General features: G+C 41.7%; 1 protein-coding gene across 2 annotated transcripts in view; it reads left to right on the forward strand.

Moving 5' to 3' along the window:
• Positions 1–4383: 4383 nt before the first annotated feature.
• Positions 4384–23227, forward strand: part of CSMD2 (CUB and Sushi multiple domains 2) — a 518793-nt gene continuing 499949 nt past the window's right edge. The window contains exon 1 of one of the 2 annotated variants that reach the window (XM_065421846.1): positions 4384–4592. The gene's annotated coding sequence lies outside the window, so the exon portion shown is untranslated. The remainder of the gene's footprint in view (positions 4593–23227) is intronic. The other variant, XM_065421845.1, reaches the window with a different exon arrangement.

Below are 23227 nucleotides of genomic sequence, written 5' to 3' on the forward strand. Positions count from 1 at the left end.
AGGAGTTTCAGCGTGTAAGAGGAAGTGCTTTAAAAATACTACCCTCCTCCCCCCCCAAATGCAATAACTTTGGAAAGGATCTAATCCTTCCTGTTTCAGAGCTTAAACCAGTCTCTGACTAATGGGAGTGAGGAGGAAATTTCCTGGTATAGGCTGCTCAATATCTGCAGGGTTTCTTGCACCTTTCTCTGAATCATCTGGCACTGGCCACTGTCAGAGGCAGGGTATACGCCTGGATGGGCCACTGGTCTGATCCACTCTGGCACGTCCTACGTTCCCATGTGTATTGTGGGGAGAGGAGTGAAGTCGCATTTAGAACCTATGGGCTGGGGAAAGCAAGTCAGAACCATCACTGAAATATTGCTCTCCATTCGGAGTTCCTTTCATGGTGCATGGTTGCTCCTGACTCTCCCTAGCACGGGCTGCAGCGATGTTTGCTACATTAAGGAAAATGCAAGCAACCGGGTTAACAAGTAACACTTGTGTCTTATGTGGCTGTGCTCAGGCTTATGGAGTGGGTCTGATCATGTAGTTCTACTAGGCAGCAGCTGAACTCCAAATAGCTGCTCAGGCCATAGTGTATTTTGCAAGCAGCGTCTAGATGTTACAAAACCTGAACAGCGTAGATCTAGCTCAGATTCTGGAGGCTGCAGGTGCTAAGGGCTGGTCCCGTATGCAGAGTACAATGAAATTGGTTACTGCGTGCATTACAGTATTGTTATAAAACATGGCTTCTGCCCAAGTCTTCATGGTTATCACTGTGCTGTACTTCCTAGCGAGAGAGGGGATAGACCTCAGAGCCTCTTTCTCCAAAAGCACAGACTTGATCTGGGTTTAGCTAATGGCAAATCTATTAAGAGTAGGGTGTGTGTGACATAAGAGTTAAGTGATTGCAATGCCATCCAGTAGAGGGCACGGGGAGCCCACACATGCCATCAAGTTCATCCTGGTGGTTGGCACATTGTAGAAGAACCGCCATGGCTAAGCCTATTGCAACGTCTGATCACCAGCACGCAGGGGAGCACTAGGCGGGAGAAGCTCCTGCTTTTCCCTGAGTTCCGGGACTTTCCTTTGCCCTTGCACGGGACATGTGCTCCTGTTTCCCCTGAGGGTTCAAGTTTGCATGAGAAAGTGTGGATTTCTGCTTGTGCACAGTGCTGGCAGGCACACTCAAGAAGGCCCATTAACAACACAGCCCTGAGGGCTCTCAAGGTACCAGTGTGGGTTTCACTAAAACATTTTCCTCTGTATTTATTGATGCCCCAGGGCCAAAGGGATAAAGAGAATTGTTACCATGAGTCTTCAAAGGAGAAATGCAACATTTGATAGTCTTGTAACATAGGGTATGTCTACACCCAGCCGCTAGTTTGGCGGCTGGGAATCGAAGTTCTGGGTTCGACTTATCGCGTCTTGTCTGTACGCAATAAGTCGAACCAGGAAGTGCTCGCCGTCGACTGCGGTACTCCAGCTGGACGAGAGGAGTACCGCGGAGTCGATGGGGGAGCCTGCCTGCCGCGTGTGGACCGAGGTAAGTTCGAACTAAGGTACTTCGAACTTCAGCTACGTTATTCACGTAGCTGAAGTTGCGTACCTTAGTTCGATTTGGGGGTTTAGTGTAGACCAAGCCATAGACTTTAGATCAAGTCTTGGTGATCAAACCCAAAATGAACTAACTCAGACCTTAAACCAGATTATTGGGTATGAGTAAAACCTCTTGCGGTTCCTTGATCTATTTCCCATGTCTGCCAGCTGTTCTCATCAGTTTCCAACATGAAGGCAGTTCCCGGCTATTTCTGATGAAGGTATATTGCCTTGTAGATTGTCAGCTCTCGATAAATTAATTTTTGCTTCCAATAAGCAATTTTCTGTTAGCTGAGTCCATAAGAAGCATAAGCTCATCTTGGGCTGGAATCATGAATGTGGAATTATTTCAGTAGATAAGTTTGTTATAGAACCGTATCCGCTTTTTCTGTTGTTGTTTATTGTGTTTCTTCAGCTACCATCGGTTTGGGAGGATGTAGATTTTTGTAGCCATTTTTGTTTGTTCATGGCTTTAATCTCTGAGTTAGGGCCATCCTGGCATAACCAGATTGATTACATCTTGTTTGTCCTGCCGATGACCTTTTGAAGTGTTTGGAACACAGGGTCTCTGACCTTGAATATGCTTAGTTAGCATGATAGCTAATAGCATCAACAGTTTTTATACCAGCAACAATTATATAGCTACAGCCTTTTTAATTTACCCAAATTGTTCAGGTGGTATTTACTCATGATTAAAATTAAAAGTGTTCTGTAGATAAAATTATGTATCCACACTTTGCGTGCTGAATAACAGCCTGTGTGAAGGAAAGGGAATATGATCTAGTGGTTAGGGAGAGGAACTGAGAGTCAGGGCAATTTATGGATCTCCCAGTGTGGACTTATACTCAGTTTGCAATTTGTAAAATGGATTAATGTCGCTTGCTTTACAAAGGATCATGGGTATTCGCCCCAGCCTAGAATACCAGCACCAGATTTATGCATCACGTACGCCAAGTCCACAAACAAGTGCAATTTGAGAGTGCATGGGGATGAATTTTGCTCACCGGGGTTGCACTTGTGCTCTGTGATTTGGTATTTGCAAAGCAAACCTAGCCACAAATGCTAGGTGCTGTAGAAATGCAAAGTCCTATTCTTGATCTTTGTTAATGAGTTATATGAATGGGTCAGATTTACTCCACCACTCTGGATTATAGGGCTATCCTAAATCTTATTTGTAAAATAAGCCCTGGACAAAAATATTCCCCTTCTGGTACATCTGATTGACTGCTGCAGTTTCATAAAGATATGAGCTTTCATCTTGCAGGGACAGAACAGGTTCTACTAAGCGTTTTGGTTCCAAGGTAGGCCAATCGAATTATAACTGACTTTAATGAATGCTACTATCGTTCTTTACCTGTGGCTGGTTGGCACTCAGAAGGGCGAATAACTTTACTGATTTGGAAAACAGTAGTGAGAAATCAAAGCCATAATTTCCAGTCTGAACTATTTCAGTGTGAAATCCTCAATAAACAGCATAAATAAGGGCAAACAAACTAGCATCAATGGAAGAAGCCAGACTTGCTTTGTAGAGCTCAGCAATCTCAGCAAGCAGTGATCAGTCAAACTCAACTTGATCACAGGATAACAAGGTAGCACGGCGTTTGTTTTGCACTGCGTTTCCCTGCAAAAGGTTGGGTTGCCAACTGGCTAATCGCACAAACCCAAATTCCCTTGCTGAGGCTGGAATTCAGCTCTGATGTAAACAGGCGCAATTCCACTAACGCCAGCAGGAGTTGTACCTCTTCATAGCGGGGGTGAATTTGCCTCCCTGGGCTTGTCTTCGCTGCAGCAGTTAGCTTTAGTGAGAGCGACCGCACTACAAAATAATGCTGGAGCTACGCAGAGTGATCAGACGAGCAGCGGTTGAGTTGCAAATCAAGCTGCATTTCTAGCTGGAGCATCAGCTACACTGGGGCTTCAGCCTGTGCCACTGAGGGGCCAGCTAGCTTCAGTTCAAAGTGTTAGAGACGTGTGTGTGTGTGTGTGTGTGTGTGTGTGTGTGTGTGTGTGTGTGTGTGTGTGTGGACAGGAGTGGGGGCAAAACTCAAGTTCTACCTCAAACTAGCATTACAGTGATTACAAGTCCCATGTTTCAGAAATACAGCCTGCAAGGTTTAAAATAACACCGAAGGGAAAGTGAAATAGACTAAGGAGAATTTCCATGTCTCTTAACCTTTGTTTCCTTGTACATTGGCCGAGGCGTCTAGGCATTAATGTTATTATACTAATAATCAAATAGCCAAAGCTGGCTATCCCCTTTATACCAGGCCTACTCTAGGGCATGTCTAGTGCCGCTGTAGCACTGTAGTGTAGACACTTCAGATGTCAACTGAATGATTTTTTTCATTGATATAGGCAATCACCCCCACCCACTCACACCCTGCAGTGCCCCAGTGACAGAAGCTAGGTTGAAAGAAAAATTCTTCTGTTGACCTACCCCCGTCTGTCTGGAGGGGTTACGTTGACTTAACTGTGGCACTCAAGAATGTGAATTTTTCCCCCCCTGAATGCTGTAGCTAGCTCGAGCTAAATTTAAGTGTAGCCCAGGCCTCAATAAGTGCCAAACCAATCTGCCTCGTGACGACTCTGCCTTGTTTTATGATCTCTGTGTGATGAGTACAGCTCTAACGGTGCAAGTGTATTTCCAACCTGAACAAAAATCATTCTCCAGCAAGTTTTTGAAAATGAGCAACCTACATGTTGGCTCTGTTCAGAGGAAATCTGTATTAAGGGTGGTGTTGGCGTAGAATTATAAAGTCTGCTACAATAACATGTTTGTCTTTTCTCTCACCAGCCCAGAACTGCAGCTACGTCTTTCAAGGCCCAAACGGGACGATACAAAGTCCAGGATTTCCGTACGGATATCCAAATTATGCAAACTGCACGTGGACAATCACTGCTGAGGAGCAGAACAGAATACAGCTCGTGTTCCAGTCCTTCGCCTTAGAGGAAGATTTTGATGTATTATCAGTCTATGATGGACTGCCTCAGCAGGGGAATCTGAGAACAAGGTACAGCGTGTGCTATAACAATTGGTGGCGTTTATAAGCGTGTTCAAGATTTCTGCCACTGGGATTAAAATACTTAGGTTGGAGGCTTGCACTGAATCAGCAGCTTATTTGTGAGAGAGATTCTCTTAGCTGTTTTGATTTCTTATGTTTGATAAGATCCTAAATACTGCTGAGAGTGCCTGACAAACATGGCTTATCAATATATCCTAGACATCTGGGAGAATTTAATTTAGAAAATGGAGCTAGAAGAGAGGAGGTCTGATATGAGGAAGATTTTTCCCTTAAACCCAAAGCTTTACTATCAGAGAGAGACACGGGGTGGCCTTGTGGTTAAGGCATTGGACCCAGGACTCAGGAGAGCTGGGGTTAATTCCTGGCTGTGCCACAGATTCCCAGTGTGACTTTGGGTAAATCACTTAACCTCTCTGCCTCAGTTTCCCCCCTCTGTACACTGGGGATAACAGTCCATTGGTTCTGTAATGTCTATTTAAATTGTAAACATTTTGGGGGTGAGAACTGTCACAGATAATGTGTTTGTACGTTGCCTAGTGCAATTGCGCTTTTGTCTCAGTTGAGACAGCGACGTGCTGGCATAATATTATGAATAATACGTTAAATAGAGATGCTGATAATTAAAAATGCATGTGTGAGAGAGATAGAGACAGACATGTTGACTGGACTTTATGATTCAGAGACCAGACCCTAGATTTACTCCTTTGTTGTTGATTATAATGATAGGTTCAAAGGCTTCTTATTTCAGATTTTAACCAATAAAACTGGATTTTGGTGTTGGCATTGCACAGTGAATTCAGTGACATGAAGTGGCTGCTTTGTGTACAACTTGGACTAAAGGCTGTGATCTTGGGTGGGGAGGGTGCTCCAAGATTTTGTTTTATTTCATTTTAAGCCACTTGTTCACTGTGACTTGGTGTCTCGGCTAACTCATCTGGAAAATCTGGGTTAGAGAAGCAGAAACATTAAAGAAAACACTCTGTTGTATATAGTGGAGTTCAGGTGGATGGATAAATTATGTCTTCACCTTGCAGCTATGCTAGAGAATTGTCTTGATTATGAGATTTCATCATTTTATCAATGTTGATAAATGCAAAGTAATGCACATTGGAAAACATAATCCCAATTATACATATAAAATAATGGAGTCTAAATTAGCTGATACCATGCAAGAAAGTCATTGTGGATAGTTCTCTGAAAACATCCACTCAATGTGCAGCGGCAGTCAAAAAAGCAAACAGAATGTGGAGAATCATTAAGAAAGGGATAGATAAGAAGACAGAAAATATCATATTGCCTCTATATAAATCCATGGTACACCCACATCTTGAATACTGCATGCAGATGTGGTCACCCCATCTCAAAAAAGATATATTGGACTTGGAAAAGGTTCAGAAAATGGCAACTTGTGGTACTCCTTGCCAAAGGATGTTGTGAAGGCCAAGACTAAAACAGGGTTCAAAAAAGAACTAAATACATTAATGGAGGATAGGTCCATCAATTGCTATTAGCCAGGATGAGCAGGGATGGTGTCCCTAGGCTCTATTTGCCAGAAGCTGGGAATGGGCGACAGGGGATGGATCACTTGATGATTACCTGTTCTGTTCATTCCCTCTGGGGCACCTGGCATTGGCCACTGTCGGAAGACAGGATACCGGGATAGATGGACCTTTGGTCTGACCCAGTATGGCCGTTCTTATACTCTTATTTAATCAAGAGGCAGGACATTACTTTGCTCTTGGTAATGTATAAAGGAGACCCACATATGCTCAGTCTTCTCTAGGCTCAACTTCTTGTGAGGCAAGCTTTGCAGTGGTGGAGAGTCAATGCTGTGATTTGCCTCATCCCAAGCGGCCTCCATGCAAATTACTGCCTTTATTGGCATAAACAACAAGGAGTCTGGTGGCACCTTAAAGACTAACAGATTTATTTGGGCATAAGCTTTCGTGGGTAAAAACCTCACTTCTTCAGATGCATCTGAAGATGCATCTGAAGAAGTGAGGTTTTTACCCACGAAAGCTTATGCCCAAATAAATCTGTTAGTCTTTAAGGTGCCACCAGACTCCTTGTTGTTTTTGTAGATACAGACTAACACGGCTACCCCCTGATACTTCATTGGCATAAACTACCTTTGCTCTCTGCAAGTCGGTGGGAGGTTCTGCTGAGGGTGCAGAATCCATAAATGAGCTTAGATTGGAGGAAGGAGTTATGGTGGAGTGAATCAGTAAGGTTACTGTAGATTGATCACAACCAGAGATTCGTGTTCACTGCTAATTACTACCAAGCAAATATGACTCCAGACCGAGAGAATGTCGAGGAAATCTGAGTGTAAACCATCAGTGCTAACAAACCTCTGGGATTCACAGTGCTTGGATCCTATGGTGGTTAGAGTTGTAAAGGGTACCTGGACTGATGGAGATCATCAGAGGGTGAACAAAATTCCCTAGTAAAAATATGGTGCATTCACATTTTAAGTTTTTTTGGAATTGTAGTTTGAATGTACAGAAGCCTTTTTAAAAAAAATGAGCAGATTTTCTGTGGTTTTGCTGAGCGCTAGGAATATTTTGAGTGACTGGCACATTTTTACTTAATAGTCCTGTTTTGAGTGAAAAATCTCTTTATTGAAAAAAAAATCACAATTTAATTCAAAGGGTGAAAAAATAATTTTCTTATTAGGGAAACTAATGAATAGTCTGACTTTCCTGTGCTTCATTGTGAGCTGACTACTTCATGAGAAGCAAAATATCTGGCTTTGAAATGGCCTGGAGGGCAGTTGTGTGTTTAAACAAACAAAAAAATTGTATGGAAAATAATCAGCAAATTTTGCATCAAAAATACAAATTGGGGAGATTTTCAGAGGCACAAAGCACAGCGAGGTTCCCAACTCTCAGTGGCTTTCAATGGCAGTTGGTTGCCTTTGGAAATCTGGTATTACAAATGTTAGATCACTCACATACAAGCATGTTTGCATTCTTTCCTAGACGGTAAATTCTTTGGGACAGGGAGAGTCTCTTTTCATTCTGTAAAAAGAACAGGAGTACTTGTGGAACCTTAGAGACTAACAAATTTATTAGAGCATAAGCTTTCGTGGGCTACAAAGTGGGTTGTAGCCCACGAAAGCTTATGCTCTAATAAATTTGTTAGTCTCTAAGGTGCCACAAGTACTCCTGTTCTTTTTGTGGACACAGACTAACACGGCTGCTACTCTGAAACTTTTCATTCTGTGTTTTGTACAGCACCTGACACAATGAGTTGGTGGTCCATGATTGACTCTTCTAGATATTACCGCAGTTCAAATCATCATCATCATCCTGAAATGTGACTGCAAAAATAGCTTAGGAGAGGGTTCTATGTAGATTGTCTCAGTGACCCAGATTAAATTTGCTCAGTTTATAAATTTCTAGTTTACCAGCCCCACAAGCTCATTTTGGAATCCGAGAAACTGATGGGGGTCTTCCCTCCTTATGCATCATCGCTAATCGCTCAGTCGCCAAGTGTGTCGCAGGATAGCTAGGGTGTATAGGCACCTGCAAAACAAAAAGTGAGTGTGAATTTCACCCTCTAATATTTAGCTGTCATTTGTTTCCGTGTGTACAATTGTGGAGCCATCCATAATAAAACTTCTGAAGTCAGCATGATGGGCATTTAGTGTGAGATTTTCAAGGGCATCAAAAGGGTTTAGAAGCTCAAGTCGCGCTGAAAGTCCTAAATGACTTTGGTGCTTCTCCAAATTGCCCCGTAGTTACAGAATGACTCTTGAAATCAGAATTCACTGTTTCTTGGCTGTTCAACGTCTCAATCTTTGTTCAGCTAATATTTTGTGCATCAATCTTTCCTTATTAAACTTTGCAGCTGTTGCCAGCGCTCAGTTTTCTTCTTTTTCTAGGATATCAATTTTATGTTTTTCCTCGGTCTGCTTTCCAAATGTACTCCATTCATCATCTAAGTGCTACGCTAGGAGATGGATGAACTGTACATCATTTATCAAAGTTCATCAGTAAGTTGACCAAAATAAGCGATAGGCAAGTGCAATGGGAGGGAAAAAAACCCTGCCTCTATGAAGAGAATGTAGGTGTGCCATTCGCCATGATGGTGGCCATCAGTAAAATAGTTAACAGACGGACAATAATCTTCTCTTTTGGCCCTCCGGGTCTTCATTTGATTTTCACCTTAATAAACAAGAATCCCTTTTAAATGGAAGGAGTTATAGTCTTCCTCTCAGTAGGCCAAATTCTGCGCTTGGTTAGCTGTGCATAGATTCTTTCAAATTCAACACAAATCGGATACGTGAGAATAGTGGTTCAATGGGGGGATTGGATGAATGTGTTTGTATTGTATCCATGTAGGGACACTGGCTTGTTCAGTGTGTCATTCTTCGCTCAGCTTCTTGGTGCGGAAGAATGAGCTTGGTGGAAATTAATGTATTCCCTATTGGTGAAAGTCACCCTTGTGCAGGAGGAACTTTACCAGGCCCTACTATTGCATTTAATCTCTGTATTACCAAGAATTTCCCCTGCTTTTTCTGGTGTGGGGCTTCGTGCATCACGTCTAAGTCAATTTCTGAGAGAGAATCAGTAATTCTATTCTTTTTGTTAGCAAACACGCTATTGTGTGTTTAATGTGGTATGAAAGTTCCCTAATACAATAAGAGTAAACTTAATTCAATGAGACACTTGCTAATAAACTGCTTTACTGTACGTTGGGAAATTTGCATCGTGTGATGAGGACATGAGTATAAATGCATCTCAGTGTTTTCTTAATTTAGACCATCTAGAGTGGCTGTTGTCCTTAGATAGCAATCAAGGAAGAATAATGATACCAGCAGAGCTGACTCTTGGGGAGGGGTTGAGTCCTTATTTACTCCTGCAGCATCTCATGAATGTGACCACCTCAGTTTCCTTTCTCTCCCAATACCTTACATATCTCCAGGGCTCATCTTCAGAGGGAATGTGGAAATAGAATCTCCTTCTTCTTGGGTCTAGGGGATGGTGATAGCAAGAGGTCACTTTCTTCCCTGACTAGAGTGAGAGGGTGGCGTGTTTTCAATAATTCAGATTAAATGCTCCAGATCTTCCCTCAGGCCTGGTCTACACTACGACTTTAATTCGGATTTAGCTGCTTTAATTCGAATTAACGCTTGACCCGTCCACACAACGAAGCCCTTTAATTCGATTTCTGTACTCCTCCTCGACGAGAGGAGTAGCGTCAAAATCGGTATTGTTAATCCGAATTAAGGTTAGTGTGGCCGCAATTCGAAGTTATTGGCAATTCAATGTTATTGGCTACCCACAATGCAACGCTCTGGAAATCGATGCTACTACGGTAGCTTGGACGCACACCACCGAATTAATGGTGCCTAGTGTGGCCGAATACATTCGAATTTATAAAATCGGTTTCCTAAATTCGAATTATATAAATTCGGATTAATCCTGTAGTGTAGACATACCCTCAGATGTATGCGGGTAGCTCCCATTGGCTTCAGTGAGACTTTTCTGTGCATCACCAGGCCAGACAAAACTCTCCTCCATTCTCCAAGAGCCAAATATATTATGCTGGTCTTCCTAGGTCCCAGTCCTACAGGGCGCTAAGCGCTCTAACTCCCCCTGAAATCGTCGGGATGGGCAAGAGGAGTACATCTGGGGCTTTCTCATTTAAAGCTGCTATTGCCCCAGTTCCCAGTCATGCTTTGGTGAATGTATCATTGCTAAAGGGATGCTCCAGTCAGCTTAGTTTGGAACGATTGATTTCTCACAGCTCTGTGCTGTGGGGCTATGCAGGAACGCAACCAATTCTGAGTAATAACTTGGAGCTATTTATGGGGCTGAAGTAATCAGAGGGAGTTGAGGGAACTTAGCACTTTCTAGGAACTGGCTGTCTGCGCCTGGCATTCCCAAGCTGAGGCTTCCTCTTTTGCCGCAGTGTTTTCTGGTGCATCCAACCGTGTAACGTTTTCTAAAGAACTTTCACTGATGCTAATAATTTCCAATGACTTTCCAAATTTAAGAGTCTAAAATTGGGCAGCAGAATTCCTTATTTTAAGTCTCCGATGGCACTCCGCTACCTAGGGCATGTATTTGCACATGTAAGTGTCCCATTAGATGGCCATTTTACAAACTACACTTGACAGCTGAGGCAACAGGGAACAATCTGCAGGTGTAAGTAGGCTTGGTAAGCTGGTTGGTTGACCGCCTGTTGACGACAGTCAAAAATTCTCAAATATACCGGTAAGAATGCCTGTTGTATTAATTTAGATGGAATATATGGGCTAAAGGTGTTAGCATAACTGAGTCATTAAACAAGGTTTGGAGTTTAGTATATAGAGACTTTAGCTTGTTTAATCTTATGCTGAACATACTATGAACATTATTTTAACCTTTCATTAAAGATAAAGAAGAGAAGGAAAAACAGTTAAAATATTAAGGGAGGCTTTTATTTTAACAGTTCTTTAGAGAGTTTTTAGAAAGAAAAACTCCCTTGTTTGACCATTTTTTTGGACAGTGTTAAATATGGTGGTAATTGTTTTTTTGGAGGGGAGGAGGAAGAGAAGTTACCTGAGATAGGCCGGAGTTGCTGTTTGGTTTTATTTTAGATGGTGTCTGGGATTTAGCAGGAGACAATCAAGGTGGCGGTGGCTGTTGGGTTCCCCTTTTTTTTTTTTTTTCTTTTTTGCCTGGATGGTAAGGACACCTTTCAGGATTAGACAAAGAAGGTCCAGTGCTTTAGGAGATAGTGTGCATAGCACTTGTGATGGCAAAACTTGCTTTAGGAATTGGGGGTTAGTAAAAAAAAAAATTTAAGGATTTTAAACTGGGAGTGATGGGTTGAATCGCTTAATTGTATTATTTTTGTGTACTAATTGGTCTTACTTTTTGCTATATTAATTTAGGTTTATTGAGTTTTGGTTTTATATTTTCTTAAACATCATTTTTATATAGTTTTTCAGCTCTATTAGGTTTTTTTGTTTGGAAAAATTTAGTTTGTGATTTTGTATTTTTTTTATTATAGGTTATTGTGATATTTTATTTATTTAAATTATTTATAATTAGGATAAATTTGTATGCTTAATTATTATAATAACTTTTAATGGACAAATTCTAACTAGGATTAGATATTTGTTCATAAAATTGAAAAAAAACACGTTTATTTTAGTTTAAGCATGTAGAGGAAAGGGGGAAAATATTTTGGTTATATTAAGACTTGTCAATTTTTTATTTTAAAGTGGGAATTTATAAATTTTATTTGACTAGATGTTATAAAAACACTTAGCTTTATTAAGATCTAAAAAAGTAAGAACTTGCAACTTATTTGTTGCTAAAACAAAATTTAAAACTGCTTTGGTTGCATGTTTGTAAAATGTTGAAGAACAAATTGGCTTTTATTACTCTTGGTTGTATTCTTAAGATGGATTTTTTTCTGCTTACACAGTTAAAGCCATATTTCTACATCAACTATTAAAATTTGATGCAACCATGATTAAGATTACTTACTTGGAGAAAAAACTAGCTTTGATCGCATTTTACCTAAATGTGTTGCTTCTTTTTAAAGGAAGCAACAAAATTACGTCTTTTTGAAACTACTCTTGCACCGATGAGCCATTTGCAACACTTAATGCGGTAAAAAGGCAAGGGCAGTTTTAGTCTGACAGACCTTGCCTACCTGTTTTACACTAACGCTTGTTAGGACAATGTGGCTGTTGTGGCCACTTAGCCCAATTGCGTGTCTGCCAACGTGCTACTTTTTGACTATGTATTTAACCTGTTAGGCCCCATGATGGGACGCTGAAACATTGTATTAATTTAGATAGACTATATGAGCCAAAGGTGTTTGTATAACCCAATTACTATCTAATATTGACCAATGCTAACCAGGGACAGGGGTTTGGCGTTCAGAGACTTTAGCGTGCTTAGTCTCATGGCAAAAATACTATTAAAATTATTTTAACCTTTTATTCAAGGTAAAGAAAAGAAAGAACAACAGTTAAAGCATTTGAAATGTAAAATATTAAGTGAGGCTTTTATTTTACCAGCATCCCTTGCTCCCTTTCCCTTTATTTGGAGAGAGATTTTAGAACTAAAAACCCCTTGTCTGACAGTCTCTTAAATCGTATTAAAGATGGCAGTAACTATCCATTTTGGCAAAAGAGAAGAAGTTAGTTGAGATGGGCTGGTAGTGCTACTGTTCTTAAAGTCTGGCCCCATTTTATTCCCGATGGTATTTGGAAATGAGCTGGAGCTCATGTGGTGATGTTATTTGGGTCTTTCTCTTTGGGGTGGGCAGTCATTGATGGAGAAGCTCATTCCGGTAGCCAGTTTTTCTTCCAAAGTCTCTTTCTTTAAGGACCTCAAAAGGGAACGATGGGCAGAATAGTTCATGCCCTTATTATTTTGTCCAGGGCCTAGTTTTCAACACACCAATTTGGGTTTACTGATTGTATTTGGTTCTACACTTTTCTTGTTTACCAAGCATGATTTTAACATGAGTTATAGCAGGAGGCCATTTTGTTTGGACTAATTCAGTTTGTCTCCATTTTGTACCTTTTCCCATTAACATTTGTTGTTCTAGGTTATTGCCACATTGTATGAACTTATACTCACTGCCTACAGTTGAATATACAATTAGGGTATATTTGTAGGCCCGATTATTACAACATGTCCCGATGTAGATGCCATTCTTTTGGTATTAAGAAATTCATTTAATTGTGTTTCACATTTTCCTGAGTTAAAATAAGTCATTAAGTAACTTTTTTTTTTTAATTAGGCATAAGTAATCTAAGGCTAAGCCTACTGGAGACCATAAAGTCTTTGTCTTTTTTTGTTTGTTTGTTTCTGTTTTTACTGTTCTGATAAACTAATGTTTTAAAATATTTGAGCATTTTTGACATTATTTGACAATATTTGGCTGGTCAACTGATCAAGTAGTTTTGGACCAGTGAAATGCCCAATGCCCTTTGAGAGAGAATTGGGTAGCAGATAATATAGCTTGTACTAAGGTACAATTAAGAGTTTATGGCCCAGATCCTCTGCTGGTGTGGTTGACTGACTTCAGTGGAAATACATTGATTTATACTGGCTGCAGATCTGGTGCTATGGGTGTAGCACAGGGGTCGGCAACCTTTGGCAAATGGCTCATCAGGGTAAGCACCCTGGCGGGCCGGGCCGGTTTGTTTACCTGCCGTGTCCACAGGTTTGGCTGATCGCGGCTCCCACTGGCCGCGGTTTGCCGTCCCAGGCCAATGGTTGCGGCGGGAAGCAGCAGCCAGCACATCCCTCGGCCCGCGCCACTTCCCACCACCCCCATTAGCCCGGAGCGGCGAACCGCGGCCAGCGGGAGCCGCGATCGGCCGAACCTGCAGACACGACAGGTAAACAAACCAACCCGGCCCGCCAGGGGCTTTCCCTGGTGAGCCACATGCCAAAGGTTGCCGACCCCTGGTGTAGCATTAGCAGAGATGCGTTCTAGTTGTACAGTTGATACCACACATGATGTCTAAACTTCCCAAAGTCCCTAGGGGTGCTTGATTCTTGGGTTTGTTTCAGATCCTTCTTTCTAGTTTTCCAGGTTCTAGGACCTTACTATTAGGTAGATCAAAGGTACTTTGGTTCGATGTTACCATGATAAATTTTGCTTGGTTCATTAGTTGTAATACTTGCCATTAAAATATAAGCTGATCCCATTTTCCTCAAGACTGGAGAATGAAGGTCCACACTTGGTCATATCAAGAGCTGCTTCTTAAGAGAACAGTTTTTAATTAAAAGTTGCTGCATTATTTGTCCTACAGTAGCATCTAGATGGCCCAGCTTAGATCCAGCGTAGTCCAGTTTTGATCCAGCTTTGTCCAGCTTAGATCCAGGGCCCTTTGTGCAGTGCCTGGCAGAAACACATAGTAAGGAGAATGGGAAACTGGCATGGAGAAGAGAAGGGACTTGCCCAAGGTCACATAGTAGTGACCCAGTGACAGAGCTGGGAATAAATGCCAGCCTTCAGAATAAGGAGGACTAGAGTAGAATAGATCCCATGTCTCCTAGCTCCCATTCTTGTGCCCTATGTACTGGCCATCTTGATGTTGGCGAAGTGGCATTGTATAACTCTGGAGTGAGGAATGTGGTGCCTTTAGTTTTCGGAAAGTGCCTAACATAATGTGGGTGCAATTGGAACCTAGACAATGATGAAGACAGTAAGTGAAAACCCTGTCGTTAGACAACATGGACTGTTTTCAATACTTCCTTTAATATCAGTTCAAGCAATCAAGAAAACATTGTTTCTGTTTAAACATTAAACATTTTCTTTAAATATTTAAACAGAAACATTTTCTTCTGATTGTTCAACCAGTAAAAGTAACTTGCCAAGAGGTCTTTTAAGGCAAGCTGCAGTGCTCATGTTAGTGTACTTTATTTTTAATGGGCTGTTGTGATAAGTGCCCTTTGGATAAATTTATGCATATTCAAGGATTTAAACCATATGTTGCTGTTGTCTTTTATCTAGACTACAGTAGTGTATGGCGGCTGCAATTTAGATCAGGGCCCCGTAGTGCTAGGTGCTGTATTAATTCTTTGTAAGACACAATCTCATTATTCTAAATAGTACAAGATTTTACACTCTAAATAGATGAGAGGCAAAGAGCATGAAGGGAAAGACAGGCACAGAGAAGGGAGAATTCTGCTGCCAGATTGTCATGATTCTGTGTCTGGAGAGCCCCAAGACAGAGACCCCATTGTGGTAGGTGCTGTATAAATACATTGTATGACACAGTGCTTGGCTTGAATAATTTACAGTCTAGATCAAGGATGAGAGGAGAAACTGAGTTACCGAGAAAGGAAGTGACATGCCAAAGGTCGCACAGGCCAGGGACTAATCCAGGAATAGAACCCATGTCACTGGACTCCCAATCCAGCAAACTATCTGCTACATTGTGCTTCCTCTTAGAGCAAGTTAGCTGTACTGAGTTCCAAGGCACAATACCATGTGGCTATATCCTTAGGTGGTAGGAGAGGAGGACAGTACTTTGTGCCTTTATAGTAACTGCCCCGAAGATCATTAAGGGCAATGCAGATATTAATGATTTGAGACTCTGACAGCTGACGTGAGTATTGTGTTAAATTTAGGACCCGCTGAGTCTTCACTGCGTGGTTCTCTTGAGTTAACTCCTCTCAAGTTAACCTAGCTCAGAGAGAGTGTTCACGCTGTAAAACACTGGAGCAGCATGAAATTCTTGCATTAGCAGCACGGAGTACCTGAGTCCTCACTGCATTATCTGCTGTACTCGGGCATCAACCCACGTCCCTGAGGAAGCAGCTTGCTTGGGTTTAAAGCACCACTTAACTCAAGCTAGAGATTTTTGAGTACGGACAGGAGTCTGGTTAAGGGCAGCACTCACATTATACCTGAAGCTAACTCTGTGTTAAGGATAAGCCCTGAGAGTGCCTTACCCACCAGATCACCTTGTCTCTCTCATGCATAATAATGGTATTTAGTTCACTGGTGGGCCAGATTTTCAAAGGGACATAGCATGGGAGTTGTGTGGAGGATGGAAGTCTTGTTTCATGAAGGATTTCAAGATTTCCAAACAATGGGAAATTCTCTGCAGAAGAAAATTTTGAAAAAACAGTGAAGCTTCGGATTGATTGAAAAGTTGTTTTGACAAAATTGAAATGTTTTGTTTAGCTTTTGAGTTTTCTGTTTTTATAGCGTAATCCAAAATAAAACAAAAAGCTAAATAAAAGATCATTTCACAATGAAAAGTCGTAAGGTTTTGTTCTGACAATGCTGAAATGGGAGGTTGGAATATTTTTTCCCCGTTTTTCTCCTAAATGACATTTTGACAAAATTGACGTGATTTCGCAGAGTGTTTCAATTTTGACCATGGAAAATGGCTCCATCAAAGTTTTTCTCACCAGCTTTACTTAGTACACAGTTCTCAATCTGGGGGGAATTTTCCATTGTCCTCAATGGTGAATCCCTTTCAGAATTACACTCCATGCTATTTCCTTGCTTTCTTTTTAGACATTTTAAATATTGTTGTCATAAAAAAGGGGGAACAAATGTATAATTTCAGTACAAATACAAAGCCTGATATTTTCTCTCACCAGTACACTGAATAAACAGATAAAGTAGCACTTATGTGGAGAGGAGTCATTTAAGGATAAATATTTAAATAATTCCATATATAAATGAATGGCAAACACCCTTTCCCTTTTATCTCTTGCCTTTTTGATCACTTAAAGGCTAATGAATACTTTGCAGTGGATACATTATGCAGCAGTTTTTAAAAGGTTTGTTCGAATACCATCTCATTCTTGTGTGCTTTTCGAGATATCTTCCCACCTTGCCTGGTTAAGATTTACTGCTCTATATACAAAATTCATGTTAGTCCACAAAGAATGTTATTGATTCTTCTCTCCTCCACCCCCCCAACCTCAATAACTGGCAATTCAGTTGGAGCTATTTGACATTTTACCTGATCATGGACATCCGGCCTGCAGTTCAGTATTTAGATGCTTAGCAAAGGGTGGGGACTGATCATAGAATCATAGAAATGTAGAACTCCAAATAGATAGTCATTATAGTTGTTACCAGGTAAGTTCTGTCTTTAATAGAGTCATTTTAACACTGGATTTCTCGTGCTTTGCTCATGCATCCAAGGGCAGGTATACATACAGTTCTCGTACTGCTGTAACTATATTGGATTAGGAAGTGAAATAGTTAAAATGATAATCTCCCCCCCCCGCCCACACTGTGGATGCAGTTAAACTGGTATAAAGGTGCTTTATATTTCCTCACAAATGAAGTCTGACCCCGTACCCATTGAAATCTATGTCAAAACTCCCATTGATTTCAATAGAGAAAGATCAGGACCATGGAGAGTTCCAGTTCCTGTGACTATAACCCTCACCTGCGTTCTCCAACCAGTTCCATTTCTAATTCTAACTCTAGGACATCAATGGCCCAAACCCTAACCTTATTCTGAAGCAACGAAGTAACCCTAACTCTAGATGGTTTCCAAGCACCAGTATCAGATGAAGAACCCAATTTTAAAATATAAATTGCCTTAATATGCTGTACAGTTGGGCCTTTAAATCAGATCAGATGCTTACTAAGTGCTGATGAGGACCTTCAAATATAGTGTTTGGACATCATGTTAAGAAGCCCATATTTGATAAGCATAGCCGTGTCCTCTGTTAAAAGCATCCATAAAATTGTAACTCTCCCAGGGACACTCTATCACCATTCATGGTCACAGAGATTCTGGATCCGTTACAATTACTGTTAGAAAAGATGTATTCTAGACTAATATAATTAGCTATGTCTGTGTTGTTATAAGTAATTGGTTCCCTTCACTTTTCTCAGTCTTCTCCCAGTATAGGTAGGTCTTCAGATGGTACTGAATTCAGTTGTTTGAGAAAATGTTTGGGTGGATGTTTCAAGAAAAGTGAACGAATTTACATTATGGGGCTGATTGAAACAGCTATAAATGGGTGTAGATCCATGGAAGTCGACGAGAGATGAGAATTTACACAACCTTGAGAAGCTGATCTGATATTTTCACAATATTTTACTGTTTCTAATCTAGCTCCGGAATCTGTAGTATTAGGGACAATTGCTAAGAGTTACCACTGTAGCCTCCTACTCAAAGTACAGAGGCAATCTGTAGAATTTCAGATACAGTGTCACTAGTAACTGTCTGGCACTAGAATCAGTTTTAATGGCAACCATTGTTTATAATGCAAAATATTGACAAGGCTTATTGTAGGGAGACACCTGTTTTTTTTTCCCCTGAAGAACTGTCCAGGAGCGTTGAGGGGAATGATTGGTGTCAATGTACTGTGCATATGCAGTTGCAAAATGCCCAATCTCTTTGGCCATATTTAATTGCCTGAAAGATTTAACAAAATACTTTATCTTAAGCTTGCATGGCACTGCTTAAGGGAGGTAAGCTATTTATTGGGATGATCCATTTACAGATGATTCAAAAATACCTGTTTTGTGCTGATAATCTAATTACCCTTCTGAAAAATTGGATTGGGCAATCTGTACTTGAGAGCCAGTGAGGAAAGCAAAACTTCCAAGCCTGTAGGTAAGGGAAAAATAAGACAACCCCCCCCCCCAAAAAAAAAACCAACAACAACCCTTGCTTAAAATAACTCGCTGTCAAATTAATTCAGGCTTCCTGCACTGAAAAATCCACCCATGACAAATTCACTTCCAAAGTGTTGACAAAAATTGCTCTTTTCTCATAGGTGAAGTTGTTCTCCTTTGTCAGCATCTAGTACTTTACATGCAGAATACATATGATCCCCATTTTACAGATGGGAAAGTGAGGTACAGGGGGATCACTCAAGGTTTTGCCACAAATCCGTGGCAGTGCTGGGGGATAAAATCCAAGTTTTCTGACTCCTCATCCTTTCACCTGGACCACGCTCTCACTGTATAAGCACTGCAGATCAAAGTGTACTGTCTTTTTCTGAAGCTGCTCATATCCCACATTGCTGAGAGCTGCATAAATGCCTAGATGGATAGCATTGGTCATTGACCATTGGCAGACAGGATACAGTACTCTTTGTTTATCCTGGTTCTCTGTGGGATCACTCTTGGTCCCATGACACAGCCCTCTGCAGTCACCTCGGGTCTTCAAGGTGACCTTAGTTCATTCTGTTAAAATAGGAAAAAAATCAGCGTCAACTAAATTCTTCTGTCAATGCTGGGGAACTTTTACTTTGGAATCTTACCTCTTTTTTTCCTCCAGTGGAGTTTGTCATGTTGCGTTTAACCCTGCAGGAATAAAAAGCACTTAAATCCATGCCCTCTAAATGGAATAAAATAAAATAAACAGTTTTATTTCTCTAAGATGATATTCACCCGAGCTGCTCCAGTGATGAGAAGATTGTTAGAGCCTCTGTCCTATCTCTCCCAGGAAATGCTGAGTATACAAGCCTCATCTCTACCACAAGGCAGGTGCCAGATGTGAAGGTCAAGGTTGCCCCAGTGAAATTAGTCAGGAATTTAAAAAAAATGACCCTCTCCGAAGAAATTCTGCCTTGGGCAAAATGTCCTTAAAGTTTGAGAGGCGTTCAGTGCTGCTGCTCTGTGTTGGGCTCACATTTAGCAGATGCAAAGATCAGAAGAAGGGGCATGAGCTAACAGCAGATTCACACGTTGATGGAACATTGACTTCTGTAGGCTTTGAATGAGTCCCTCGGTAAGGCTAATCATGGGTGTTTCTCTGACCTTCTGCCCTTTAGATGTTGACACGCATGGGAAAACAGAGAGGTGGTGTCGTCCAGAGGGCTGAGTGTCAGGAGGAGCTGGATTCTCTTCCTGGCTCTCCCACTTATCTGCTTTGTAACATTACTTATATTGTAAGCTCTTTGGAGCAGAGAGCTGTTTGTACAGCATCTAGCACAAAGCGGTCGTAGTCCTTAGGCACTGTCACAGCACTAATAATAATAATAACTGGGGAAGTCGCTTCCCCTCCGTCTCCTGCCTTTTGTCTATTTAGATTGTAATCTCCTTCAGACAGAGACTGTCTCTTGCATTGTGTCTAGCACAATGGGGCATTGGTCTCTGTTGGAGTCTGTAGGTGTTACCATAATAACAACAGTAAGGCTCTTTCTTGGAATTGGTTTCTTGTTCATCTTTTCCCTCCACACTGAGAGTAACTGTTAACAAGCACGGGGGAGGGAGAGGGGGGAGGGGAGGGGAGGGAAGATCAGACTCCAAGAAAAATGCCAGCAATGGTGCTTGCCCAGTATTAAGGCGTGCTGAATAAGGAAAAGTATCAGAGGGGTGGCCGTGTTAGTCTGGATCTGTAAAAAGCGACTAAAGTCCTGTGGCACCTTATAGACTAACAGAAGTATTGGAGCATAAGCTTTCATGAGTGAACACCCACTTCGTCAGCCACTTCGTCAGTCACTGAATAAGGAAAGATTTTCTTTAATTAGATAGTACCTGAAAGATTTAGTTAAGGCTATAAGATGGAATTTTCTTTGATTGGTCTCCTGGCTCTGGATGCCATTAGTAATTGAGGAGGTAGATTTTAAAGGTCTGGGGAAATTAAGAGTGTGTTTTGATTTCCTGTGCTCAAGCTATTCATGTGAGCTGAGAGAGACTGATCACCTGGATGTTTAGCACCAGATCAAGGTGGGAGTTGCGGGGGATGCCCATAAATTGTATTTGCATCGTTATTCCTTGCGCAGTAGGACCCATTTTCAGTTTCACATTTCCAACTAAGATGATGTCAGGCTGCTCTGTTTAAGGAGGTGATGACGTCTAGTGGCAGTCAGGAGACCCCCCCAGTACTATTGCTGACCTGGCTGGGCAAGTCACTCCACATTTCTGGCTTCCCTTTTCACATCCTACAGTTTCTCCCTCTTGTCTATTTGGGTAGCAAGCTCTTTGGTGCAGGGACTGCCTCTTACTATGTGTATGTACAGCACTATGCACAGTGGGACCCTGATCTCATGTGGAGATAATTCAAAATAATAATTTAGTCACAAGACCAAGTTCATCCCTACAGATGATAAAAGTGGTGGCTCATTCGAGTGTCAGGTTCCTTTTTTTTAATATAGTAATTACTAGATTCTAGATCCTAATGAAATTCCAATGATCATTATCTGCCTTAGCATTTCCTGTAGTGCCCAACACCACTGTATCAAAGCCTTTTGTACATAGTGAGGTCACGAGCAGCCTCATGAGACTTCTGCTCTGCTCATTTTCCAGATTAGAAAACGCTACTTGGTTGGAGTCGATAATCGCTACATCATGAGATGCGGTCTCCCAAGATGAACATTATCCCCGTATTTGATTTTTTTTTTAAATTTTAAAAATGTTTCTTTAAAAAAGCAGCCACGTATTTTTAACGATTGAGTCACAGTTTCTTTTATTCCTTTAGCAGAAATGGCAATTTACAAAAGCCGGTTGGTGAGTGCTTGGGGTCATAGCAAGTGAGATTCAATTTCCAACACTAGAGGAAGAGAGATGGTACTAATAATACTTAGCACTTATATGGTGCTTTTCATCAGGAGGCTTTGCAAGGCTTTATGCAAGAGCAGAAGTATAGAGTACAGTAGAACCTCAGCGTTACCAACTGACCGGTCACCCACACACCTCATTTGGAACCGGAAATACACAATCAGGCAGCAGCAGAGATGACCCAAAAAAAAAAAAAAAAAAAAAAAAGCTAATACAGTAGAGTACTGTGTTAAACATAAACTACTAAAAAAAATAAAGGGGAAGTTTTAAATAAAGATTTGACAAGCTCAGGAAACTGTTTCTGTGCTTTCATTTAAATTAAGATGGCTAAATGCAGCATTTTTCTTCTGCATAGTGAAGTTTCAAAGCTGTATTAAGTCAATGTTCAGCTGTAAACTTTTGAAAGAACAACCATAACATTTTGTACAGACCTACAAGCAACCTCCATCCCCAAGGTGTTCATAACTCTGAGGTTCTACTTTACTACATTGTCTCTGTTTACAGATGGGGAAATGCAGCACAGAGAAGCTGACTTGCCAAAGGTGGCACAGTGAGTCATTGAGACTAGAACCCAAGTCTTCCGATTCCCACCCTTGTGTTCTGGCTGCCAGATAAAGAGGTGGTGGGTCAGAGTTTGATCCTGGACCTATTGGAGTCCACGGCAGAAGTCCCTTTGACTTCAGTAGTGCGGGATCTGGCCATAAAGGAAAACCCTTAAATTCTTCCACCCAGTAGTTTGTGGGTATTGGCCACAGTCTGCATCAATATTGACACTTTTCTCACCAAAAATTAGTGGCAGTTCTCCTCAAAGAATAGATTCTGAGCAGTGCAACAAGCCATGGAAAACACCTGTCCCATAACGGAGGTATAGGCAGAATATGTAGGTGAGTCAGCGCTGCCTAGTAAGAATTAGAGCAGGGGTGGCCAACCTGAGCCTGAGAAGGAGCCAGAATTTACCAATGTACATTGCCAAAGAGCCACAGTAATACATCAGCACCCCTGCACCCACCAGCAGCCCTGCCAATCAGCACCTCCCCCTCTCTCCCCGCCCCTCCCGATCAGCTGTTTTGTGGCGTGCAGGAGGTTCGGGGGTGGAGGAGGAGCGATGGCACGGCAGGCTCAGGGGAGGGGGCGGGAAGGGGTGCAGTGGGGGCAGGGCCTGTGGCAGAGCCAGGGGTTGAGCAGTGAGCACCCCCGGCACATTGGAAAGTTGGCACCTGTAGCTCCAGCCCCGGAGTCGGTGCCTATACAAGGAGCCGCATATTAACTTCTGAAGAGCCGCATGTGGCTCCGGAGCCACAGTTTGGCCACCCCTGAATTAGAGCCTCAGACTGGAGTCCTGAGTTCTGTTCCTAGCTCCAGAACAGATTTGCACTCTGAACTTGGGCAAGTCACTTAACCTCAGTTTTCCAATCTGTAAAATGTCTCTGGTAATACTTAGAGGTTTAGCGGGACTTAACTGTGGTTTGCAAAGTGCTTGAAGAGAAAGTATAAAGGAGGATTATTTGCTGGGGTGTGAAAATATGTAACAAAGGTGCAAGATAGAGAGAATTTGCAACCAGGAGTCTTAATTTCTTTTCCTGAAGTCAGGAAAAGTGTGTGTGTGTGTGTGTGGGCAGGGGAGGGAGTGTGTTTGGGTGGGGGGAGGGAGCCTTCTG

The sequence above is a fragment of the Emys orbicularis genome, chromosome 23 (assembly GCF_028017835.1).
Source record: "Emys orbicularis isolate rEmyOrb1 chromosome 23, rEmyOrb1.hap1, whole genome shotgun sequence".
NCBI lineage: Eukaryota > Metazoa > Chordata > Testudines > Emydidae > Emys > Emys orbicularis.